A 9,797-nucleotide genomic window follows, 5' to 3' on the forward strand; every position below is an offset into this window, starting at 1 on the left:
AGTAGATTTCGAGTTTTAAAACCAAGAAATACGCATGCATTAAGTCATAAATTACCGAAAATTAATGACTAAAACAGGAGCCGTCGTAGGGCGTCGCCTGCGGCGAGGTGAGGGTACTAGAAGAACTCGATCGCTCGGCAAGAGGAAGGGGAGGCAGCGGAAGCACGGCAGGGGGAGGGGTCGGGTAGGGAAAGGAGCGCCCTCCCTCTTTCTTTGAAGCTTTGACGTTCTTGATGGACTTGAGGGGAGGTAACGAACGACTAAGGAGCGCACAGGATAAGCAGATCATCTTGCAGTCGTGTGATCTTGTCACTTCTAGACAACTATGACAGAGTTATCAAGTTTTGATTTTCTCAGCTGGGGATTCTGGTCTCACTTTCTTCGATCGTGCCCATGCGACGCTAATTTTTTTCATTGTTGAATTTTGGTTTTGCCTGAGTCAAACAAGAAAGATTATCGATGGAAACTACTAATTCTAAGAGGGACTATCGACGCAGCAAAAAGGGAGCCTTATTCCTGTCGGCAAAGAGGAAGAAGAGGTCAGCATAAAGTATCAGGAAGTGGCGAATGAAGTGAGTATTCAGATATGGTAATACAATGAATATATTATTATCTATTTGTAGCCAATTTTTATATTTTTTAACGTTTATCCACCGACTTATCAGGAAATTAAGCACCACTGTAGATAATCCAGAATATTTAGACCCAACTCATCATTTGAATTCTGAAGGCTTAATGTAAGTATACAACTTATTTCATATTTTTTCTTTGAGTAATAGTTGAAATACGAATTTTTATCTTATTTATAAAATCATGCTCCATTACAAAATCACATACCCCAATCAAAGAAAATCGACTTTGTTACTGTAGAATGAGTACCATATCTAAGTTCCAGAGGATGTTCTGAGAATTATTCTTAGAATTCCACTTCTGTACGGTAAAAAAACTCATATTCCGTAAAGGTCTTTAGAAATAATATCCGTAAAATGAATTTATGCCCTGAGTAATACTTAACTATCTATAACGTATGGTAATCGTATTCGACCTTCCTTTTGTGAAGCTTTGGAATAGACGGGATTTGGGAGGTGTAAGGGCGGACGAAAATAGATTGGTTGATGATAGTCGATGTTCTAGGCTTCCGATATTATTGAAGGAAAAACTAAATTTTTCGCGTACCAAGTTCAAAGAAGCCTCCACCGGGGTCTGATATTCTTCATTTAAAGTCTCATATTTAGTCTTGAGACAAATTTAACTGCACAGACGCCAATTTAGCAAAAATGTATGTTTTTCCGCGGGTTGGCCTGTCAAATAAGAAGATAATAAAATTTCTTTCCACTCGAATGAAGTATCTTTTATTTTCATTTTAGTCCATCCCGCTGTTTTATGCTTCAAATAATAGAGACAAAAACAAATCTTCCTAACACACACACACCGCACTTCGCACGAGCCTTGCGCGACCACACGGACCACACATCCTCCCATTTAGCCGGCATGCGAGTCTCACTGCGCACGTGGGTTGGCAACGGCAGCGGCCGCTCGAACTGAGAGGGGAAATAGCGAAGGCAGGGTGACTGGCGTCAGGCAGTCGACACACCTGATCCAACCTCCAGCTCATATTCTGGAGTGTATGATCATGTTACATAAATAGCTGAGAGCGTGTTGTCATGGGGATTCGTTTCACGTAATGGCAAGTCCAACTTGACAACACGATCGGAGCTAGGATGAAATGCAAAGAGCGAAGAAATAATTTCAACAATACACTTTATACGGTAGATGAAATACATGAATACCTTTTATTTGGGATGAATAAATTACATCGTATGCTTTTGCAAGCAAGTTTGATGCAAATGAAACGCAATAAAGAATCCTTATTTTCTGTGTGATAAAGATTTCGTTTCTAGCGGACACAATCATGCACAAAGGACATTGCTAGAAAATAATGTTTTAGCCTGGTTAATTATGGCTAAAAATTTGGCGATTAAGTACAATTCACTTCTAATTCAATCCCATCCAAGACGCCTTTACGAAGTATTGTATAGCGCCAGATTCAATGAAAGCTTTTCCCCAGAGATTATTTGAGACGAAAGTTCGTATAGGTTCGCTGGACGATGGACAGAAAACTCTCGGGATATATCCCCTTGGAACAAGAATACTTTTACCCCAGGTTCATAAATACCTTGAATCCGTTCACGTTCTCTGTAGCTTTGAGCATTTTGCGTGCTGAACTCAAATTTCATTAATTACGTAAATTCAACGATATAATTCCATCTGGGAATTGCAGCACACCATTAGTGTATAATTTTCTAAGCTGCTTAATATGATATAGTTGCTGCATTAAGTACTATTGCTTTAATACATATGGATTTGTTTTATATTTCAGGGACTCATTGGACTTAAGTACAGAAGAAGTGCATAATCCGGGTCTTGATTCAGCAATCAGCCTGATTAATGGGAAATTTATCGTTGACGGACAGCATTTCTTGAGAGAAATTCGATCTCTTGAATTCCATCGAACGACGCACAGTGGTCCCAAATCGAAAAAAGCTGGCCAAAATTAATTACGCCGTTTTTATTATCTACATATACTTGACCTAAAGGTCTATTCTTATTGTTTTTGACCCGCTTATTCTTAATTTATTACTAATTTTTTAGTATTTGCAATAACTTTATTGTTATTTCACATTTTGTTTAAAAAATTAATTTTTAACATTGGAATTTGAGATTATACTGGTGATAGTAAATAAAAATTATACAAATCATAAAACTGAATTAGTTATTTAAAACATACATAAATGCATATAAAATGACTGCATTGTTTATTTTTGGACAATTTTGAACAACTGAATTTGAATGAACCAAGAGAACATTTTCTACTTTCTCATAATATGTTTGATCGTATTTGAAACGAAAAATAAGTTAATATTAATTGGAAATTTATATTATAAGTATATTATTAATATTACTGTACTGCATTAATTGTTTAAAAATTATAATATCTAATTCTAATTAAGTATACAATTTTATAGTACCTTGTAACGTGCCAATGGATTTGGAAGCAATTTTAAACGGGGTTCCTTATTTCACAAGTTTCAACGATGGCATTATTACAATCATTGAAATATTAAAAGCAATATTTCATAACTCCTATAACTCAAGTTAAACGCCAAATTTATTGATACGCTTGCAATAAGCTCTTTACGCAGTGAGGCATCAATTTCACGAGCACATGATTTGGTACGAAAAATTAAATGAGATTTTCCATTAATTTGGGCTTTTTTAACTATCAAAAAATAAGTTAACATTTCTCCTTATCTTTCTCAGTCATTGTTGCGAAAAAAATGTAAATACATTCATTATCACTATCCGACAAATTCTCATCACAGTCGTCATCCACTCAATTCTTCCAGGATTGATAAACTCTTTACCTCGACTGGTAATTGAAGTAATATCCTTCTTTGAGCCTTAGAAATACTTGATATCATTGCATCTGAAGTTAGGAGTAATCTTTTAAACAGGTCTTCATTCGTTGCTATCCAGGAAAATTTCCTTGCATGGTGCTCCCTGAATCTTCTTATGTCCTTATTCCTCGCCTCCATTGCCCCTTTGTATTGGTGCAAAAGACACCGTGATGGAACGTGCTTCTCTAAACGATATTGTAGTTTATTTGAAAATTCGGTCAAAAATCACTTAAAGTTACAAAATATGTATAAAATAGTAAACATAGTAAAATCCGAATAAAATTTATGTCCCACTATGTAATAATGTTTATATTTGTAGTTAAAATGTTTTTTGGCAAATTTATCGCGTAAAGGTTGTCCTGCATGACGCTGAACTTCATCAAAATCGACCGATTTCACGCAACTGTGATTTTTACGGTGAATGCTCCATGTTTGACGGATCACTGCAGCCGCTCTGATGAACAAAAATACTAACTTAGTAGTGTACTTTGTAGACCATATCCTGTAGAATCCGAATATAAGGTCCAAAAATTCCTTGAAAAAATTCGAAAAAACGACTTTTGGCCAGCTTTTTTCGATTTGGGACCACTATGCGACGTGCCTACAGAGCAGTAATGGATATTTCAGGCTATTGTCTACATCCACAAAATCTCTGGTTTTGCGCTAGGATTTTCAGCATCACGAATGCGCTCAACATTGAAAATCAATTTTTTTTATTGCTCCATATGGGCAGTGATAAAATAGAAAATAATATATAAAATGAAAATTCTTTTTTTGTAATTCTCGTCAATGAAATGAAGACACATTTTACCGTGAGCCTAGACTAAGCTGATGCTCGCGGGTTGACACTCACACGTGCGGCATATAGGCACAAAATGGTTGTTATTCAAATACTTGCAAAACCTTGAAGTTGATTTTTTTTACTATCATCTTAATAATACCTTACGATCTTTTCACCGGTTTACATTTCCGCGTAAATTGACGCCAAATTGTTTATAACTCAACATTTATGAAAATTTTTTGCGAAAAAAATGACGGCTATATTATTATTTTACTAAGTAAATTTTCCGGTTCAATGCGTGCGGACCGTGGGGTCGACTGCGGTTCTGGCTGGCGGCGGCGGAGAGTACGGCGACGGGGCAAGCGTGTGGATGCGATATGACCACATTCACTTTTATATCTGAATAATAGATATAATCGTGATAGAAAACGATCACCAAAAAGTAAAATTAATAAATATTGCTACGAATGATACTTATTATGCAATCGCTGGGCACTGCAAGAGGTACACTGAGAGGTTTCTTTCTTTGAGTGTATTTCATATACTACTGCGGAGAATTGACTAACGTCGTCGTGTGCTTAAAGTATGGTAACGGTTCTTTTATTAACAAACTCTCTATCTAGGCAAGAGCTGTCTGTGATCCATGGCCTCCACTTCCTAGCCTCCCATACCTGTCTAAAGGTCTACCGACAATGTTCATGGGAGTAGTTTTTTGCTAAGATATTCGCAGGAATATTTTCTATTTCCTATGGAAATGCATTTTCACATTTGGTTGTTCTCATACTACGATGCCGAACGGTTCTATTTGTTGTGTTCCTGTTGCTTTTCTTGAAAACCGAATACTTAGATTTTTTCTGTGTTGGTTATATTAATACATCCAACTGTAAAAGGATCTATTTTGGTCGAAGTAACGTTGATATTCCATTTTGACTGCATTGCAAATAATGGTTTCTCATTTTATTTTTGCTAAAGGTCTTTTTGTTCTTTTGATTGAAAACTTTAATTCACTTCACGTAATTTCGGATTTTATTTGTAACTAAACTTTTTTTCTCATTTATATTTCCTACTTGGAACACCATCTTTTCCATTTTATTTTGTTTATATTTTTCGAAATTTCTCTCTTTAATTCCATCTAATTTTAGGATCTGTTTTAATTTACGTAAAACTTTAGGTATAAATATCTCCCAAAGAAATTTCACACTTGCAGATGCATGATATTCTATTGAAATGTAGGAAGCAAAAATCTAATGCAAAATTATTTATGTGGCGAAATATATTGCTACAAAATTGCATTTTGCACCTGATAAGGATAGCATTGTATCTTCATAGTGAATTCTTGAATGGATTTATTTTGAAATACGTGAGGAGGTGGAATGAACGTTCAAGAGTGAGCAATAGATTCCATAAAACGTGATGGCAAATGGCTCAAGACAGTAATTGATTTTCCGAAAAACTTTCTTGAATGCTTGCAGGGTACATCATCCTTATCCAGTAAGTTTATTAGGTTTATATTCTTGATTTTAAGTAATCTATAGCCATTCCTTATAGAGCATTATGTGCATGCTGCTCTAGTTTAGCCAGTGCATGTGCACGTCCAGTCGTATGTTTTAAGGGAGGAAAACGAAAGGCTTTATCCTCCCATTCCGCTGAAGTTCTTTCATTTTCAGCAGTTATTAATGTAAGGGATGGGGGCTATGAGGCCACCTCCAAGCTAATAAATGAAGCTACAATGACCACACCACGGAGGCAAGAGGGACCCTTGCCAAGTGGAGAAAATGCAACCCCGAGTCGTATATGATGTCAGATGAAGAGGCCCACTCACTAAGTAATTGCGTCCATGCAGCTCTCAAAATTTCAGTACAAGGGTATTCGAAAATCTGTGAAATGCCATGGACATAATCTTTACCCCAGTTATGAGAGTGTGTGGTGAACATAGGATTCAATTTACCCGAGTGATATTATTGTGGGAAAGGGTATATATGAAGTTACCGAAAGTCGTCTGGAAATTGCATCTCGAATCATAACTTGCATTTATACAGACCCAAGTCCCTCGTTGCATATAAAGAGCATTTTAATTTGCAAATACGGCTTTGACAGCAGTTAGGACATGCACAATATAACCATATGTGGGAACGAGAGCATATGTCTCATGAATTCTTGTTAGTAAGCTCCCCTATTCCTCTCCGTTGGGTGAAGGATAAAACAGGTACCTAAAATTATAAAGTCATCACAATTATTCTAGAAGCCATCTCTGGTCCTTAAAAAAACTATTATTGTATGCCACCGTCCGTACATAAAGTCTTCTTTAACGGATCTGATATTGCAAATGAGTCCATTTTACCCTTGGGACAACTGTCAGAGAAAGCAATGGAGGCGCGAAATGAGGACGTGGACTATTCATGAAACCACTGCACGAGGGTAAATTTGGCAATTTTCAGGAAAAATCGAGGGTGGTAGTTTCCCGCTAAATTTGTTCAACTTTTTATTTTCAGCGTTTTTCGCTTTTAGCCCACTCTGCACCTCCACGATAGGAGCCCGAGGACGCGCACAAGGGGGGTAGCGACGGAATGGAAACATCCCACGCCGTCATTTCGGTGACGTGTGCTACCACTAGCTAAACTGAATTCACAGTACTTAAAGAAATGGCCGATCATCCAATGCACAGAATAACATACAGATATGTCTCTAGAATCTGTTTTCGGGCAGAAACATCGTGCGGCCCGCACGCCACCTTACGTATCTGAAACGATTAGAGAGAAGGGGGGTTTGAGGGAGAGAACCGAGAGAGAACCGTCACGGCGGCTGACCGAGTCGGAAGTTCGGGTCTTTGAGAGGGGAGGGTCGTTGTGAGGGGAAGTTGTCCTGGGATGAGGGGAATAAACTTGGAGGGGGTGATCTATGATCGCACGAAGTTCCTCCAGTGGTCATAGTGGTTCGCTCATGCCATTCGACGGAGCCCCATCTCTACCTCGAGAATCTCCCCACGTGCCTGTCGTGTTTAGCCTTTAATTAATAAATTCGGAAATCAGAATGGCAAAATCAAATTCCAGCATCAACTTCTTCGTCTTGGGAAGCAGCTGAGGCATAGGGATGCATAATCCACAAATGATAAATGATTAACCTCTCATTACTGCCATATGTACCCAGTGGGCCACCTCTTAGTTCAATTTGCCACCGTTAAGCGTACTCAGTACGCGTTCTGAACTGCTGTATCTATGAATTTATCTCTTTCGAGTATAGTGTTTTAACTTAAAACTAGGGATGGTCGGATCGGATAGCTCGGATCCAAACATCCGCGGATACTGCCCTTCATCGGATCCAAAGACGCGGAAGACATCGGATCTGGATCCGAAATTTTGAATAATAGCTTCAGTGCCCGTAAGGGTGGATATAGATTCTATTCACGATTATATCTTCGAATTCGCCGTCGCATTTGATTGTTCTACTACACAGGAACCGTTTTGTTTGAAAGCTCTCGCAGAGGTTACGTAGGAGATTTTCAGTTGTGAAAAATAAAAAAGGCAAAATATGACTGGCACAGAGGAAGAGGTTGAGCAATCATCGGGGGAATCTCAGCGATAGGAATTTGAAAATGCATTTGGATCTGAAAATATGCAATCCGAAAGATCCGGCTCCGAAAATCAAGGATCCGATTCGAATCCGATAAAAATCCTGGATCCGTCCGTCCCTAAAAAACTGATTACTTCGTTTTTTCAAGGAATGTTTTTTTTTCTAATAAAATCTCATCATGATTTTTATGTGTTCAGGTTTTTAAAAGCATTTTTCATGAAATTCTGTTTCAAGCCGGCGAGCTTACTAAGGTGGTCTTCAAAATCACTGCCTTTCTTCAACTGCACTATCTTTTGAACGTCAAAAAGGGTTAGCTTCTTGAGTTTGAGGTACAATATCTTCCTTAGATGTTCAAAGCCTTATCTGTCTTTTCCACTCTTCATCAGCTAGAGCCAGCCCCACGTGAGTTTGTTCCACATCATTAGTTCACTCAAAGGGGCCATGCGCTTCGCTCAGCATCTTTTTTCTTCTATCTTGGTCAGCAATCAACAAAGATGAACAATCTAAACAATCACCATATACCAGGACTCCGACATATTTTCTTGCCTGTAGAAGGGGTTCAAATAATATGCATTTCAGCAGAAGAGAGCGGTGCACATTGAACTTACGCGTACGTACGCATTATGATGTTCTCAGCAACATGATGTTGGTAAAACAGATCATCTGAGCAGCACAACATAACCTCGCCGCAAGAGGTGACTGATAGTTATGTTTGTCTGGCAAGTAACACTAGTTATTTTTTAAAAGAAAGGAAGAATTTCATTCCCAAAAATGATTTATGCTTCTTGATTAATGTATTCTATTACAATGGTTCACAGTAAGCAGTGAAACATAAATTATGTCTTAATGCCACTCTTTTTGGTTATGAGAACATGTGTTTCATTGGATCTTCAGTTAACATATAAATTGTTGTCAATCAGTTTTTGCAGAAAGGTGCAACGGTGCACCTCGGTCGGAGATTTAGTCTGCACGGGGTACGCTCAGAATTCCTTCCTGAAGACTCCGATAAACTCCCACAGTAGCACTCACAATTTCACTCCAACTACTTTTTCTGGCCTAAAATCAATTTACTCATCAAAGAAATCATCCACACAGCACTCGTAAAAATTTACAAATCTCTATAAATTTTCTGCATTGAAGTTTGTCGTGGAAATGATCGTTATATATTTTGAACAAAATCTATTACTAAGCTCTAAGTTCGTTCAAAATCCCTTTTCGTGGGTCCACGTTTTTCCCTTGTATCTCCTGTATTTTTTCCAGCAGTACTCTCCACGAGAAAATCAACTACTAAAAATCTCTTGCTCGCAAAGTCTACACAACAACCTACACGCTAGGAATATTTCATTTTTAATTCAAGGGAAAATCCAACGATTTAGTATCTCTCCTCATCTCAAAACTATTTCTAAAAACGGAAATAAATGACGCCAAGGTGCCAAATGAATAATTTTTGTTTCTGTGGTCGTTAGGAATTATTGAGTCACAGAACCACAAGATTTATAGTTATCCAAACTCATGAACTTCCTTGCGAGATCACTACAAATCACAAAAAAGTATAACCAATAGAGCACTCGTCAATAAGTGGTGGGCATCAACAGAAAGCGTGCAACTGAAAGTTTCAAACAGTTTCGACCGAAATTTGTAAGAGTTAAAAAAGGGAATTTATCCATAGGGACCTGGGTCTTCCCCAGTATAACTTGGAGGGATATGGTTGGACCGCATAGTAAGAAATGTGATATATTTTAATTTTGCGCGGATTTGCATTCTAGCGGCGGACCTGCAATCAAACCTATCCAAATGGAAGTATATGGAGGGTAAAAACCACATCTTTTAACACTAAAATGACCGGAGGTGGTCAATTAACCGATTGCGATTTCATTTCGCGCACCTTTTTGTTATTTTCCGACCGATAACGCTGAGATTTTTTACTTCTGACATTTTGGAACACAACCTGAAAATGAAGTATTTTGAGTGGAAAAAATTCAAATCAA

At 37.8% G+C, this 9,797-nt stretch overlaps 1 long non-coding RNA gene across 1 annotated transcript; it reads left to right on the forward strand.

The window, feature by feature from the left end:
• Positions 1-548: 548 nt before the first annotated feature.
• On the forward strand, positions 549-2,528 carry LOC124170264. Its single transcript, XR_006867400.1, has 3 exons — positions 549-572; positions 666-737; positions 2,381-2,528. It is a non-coding gene; the product is annotated as an uncharacterized LOC124170264 (long non-coding RNA).
• The last annotated feature ends 7,269 nt before the right edge of the window (positions 2,529-9,797 follow it).

This window comes from Ischnura elegans, chromosome 13, assembly GCF_921293095.1.
Source record: "Ischnura elegans chromosome 13, ioIscEleg1.1, whole genome shotgun sequence".
Classification (NCBI taxonomy): domain Eukaryota; kingdom Metazoa; phylum Arthropoda; class Insecta; order Odonata; family Coenagrionidae; genus Ischnura; species Ischnura elegans.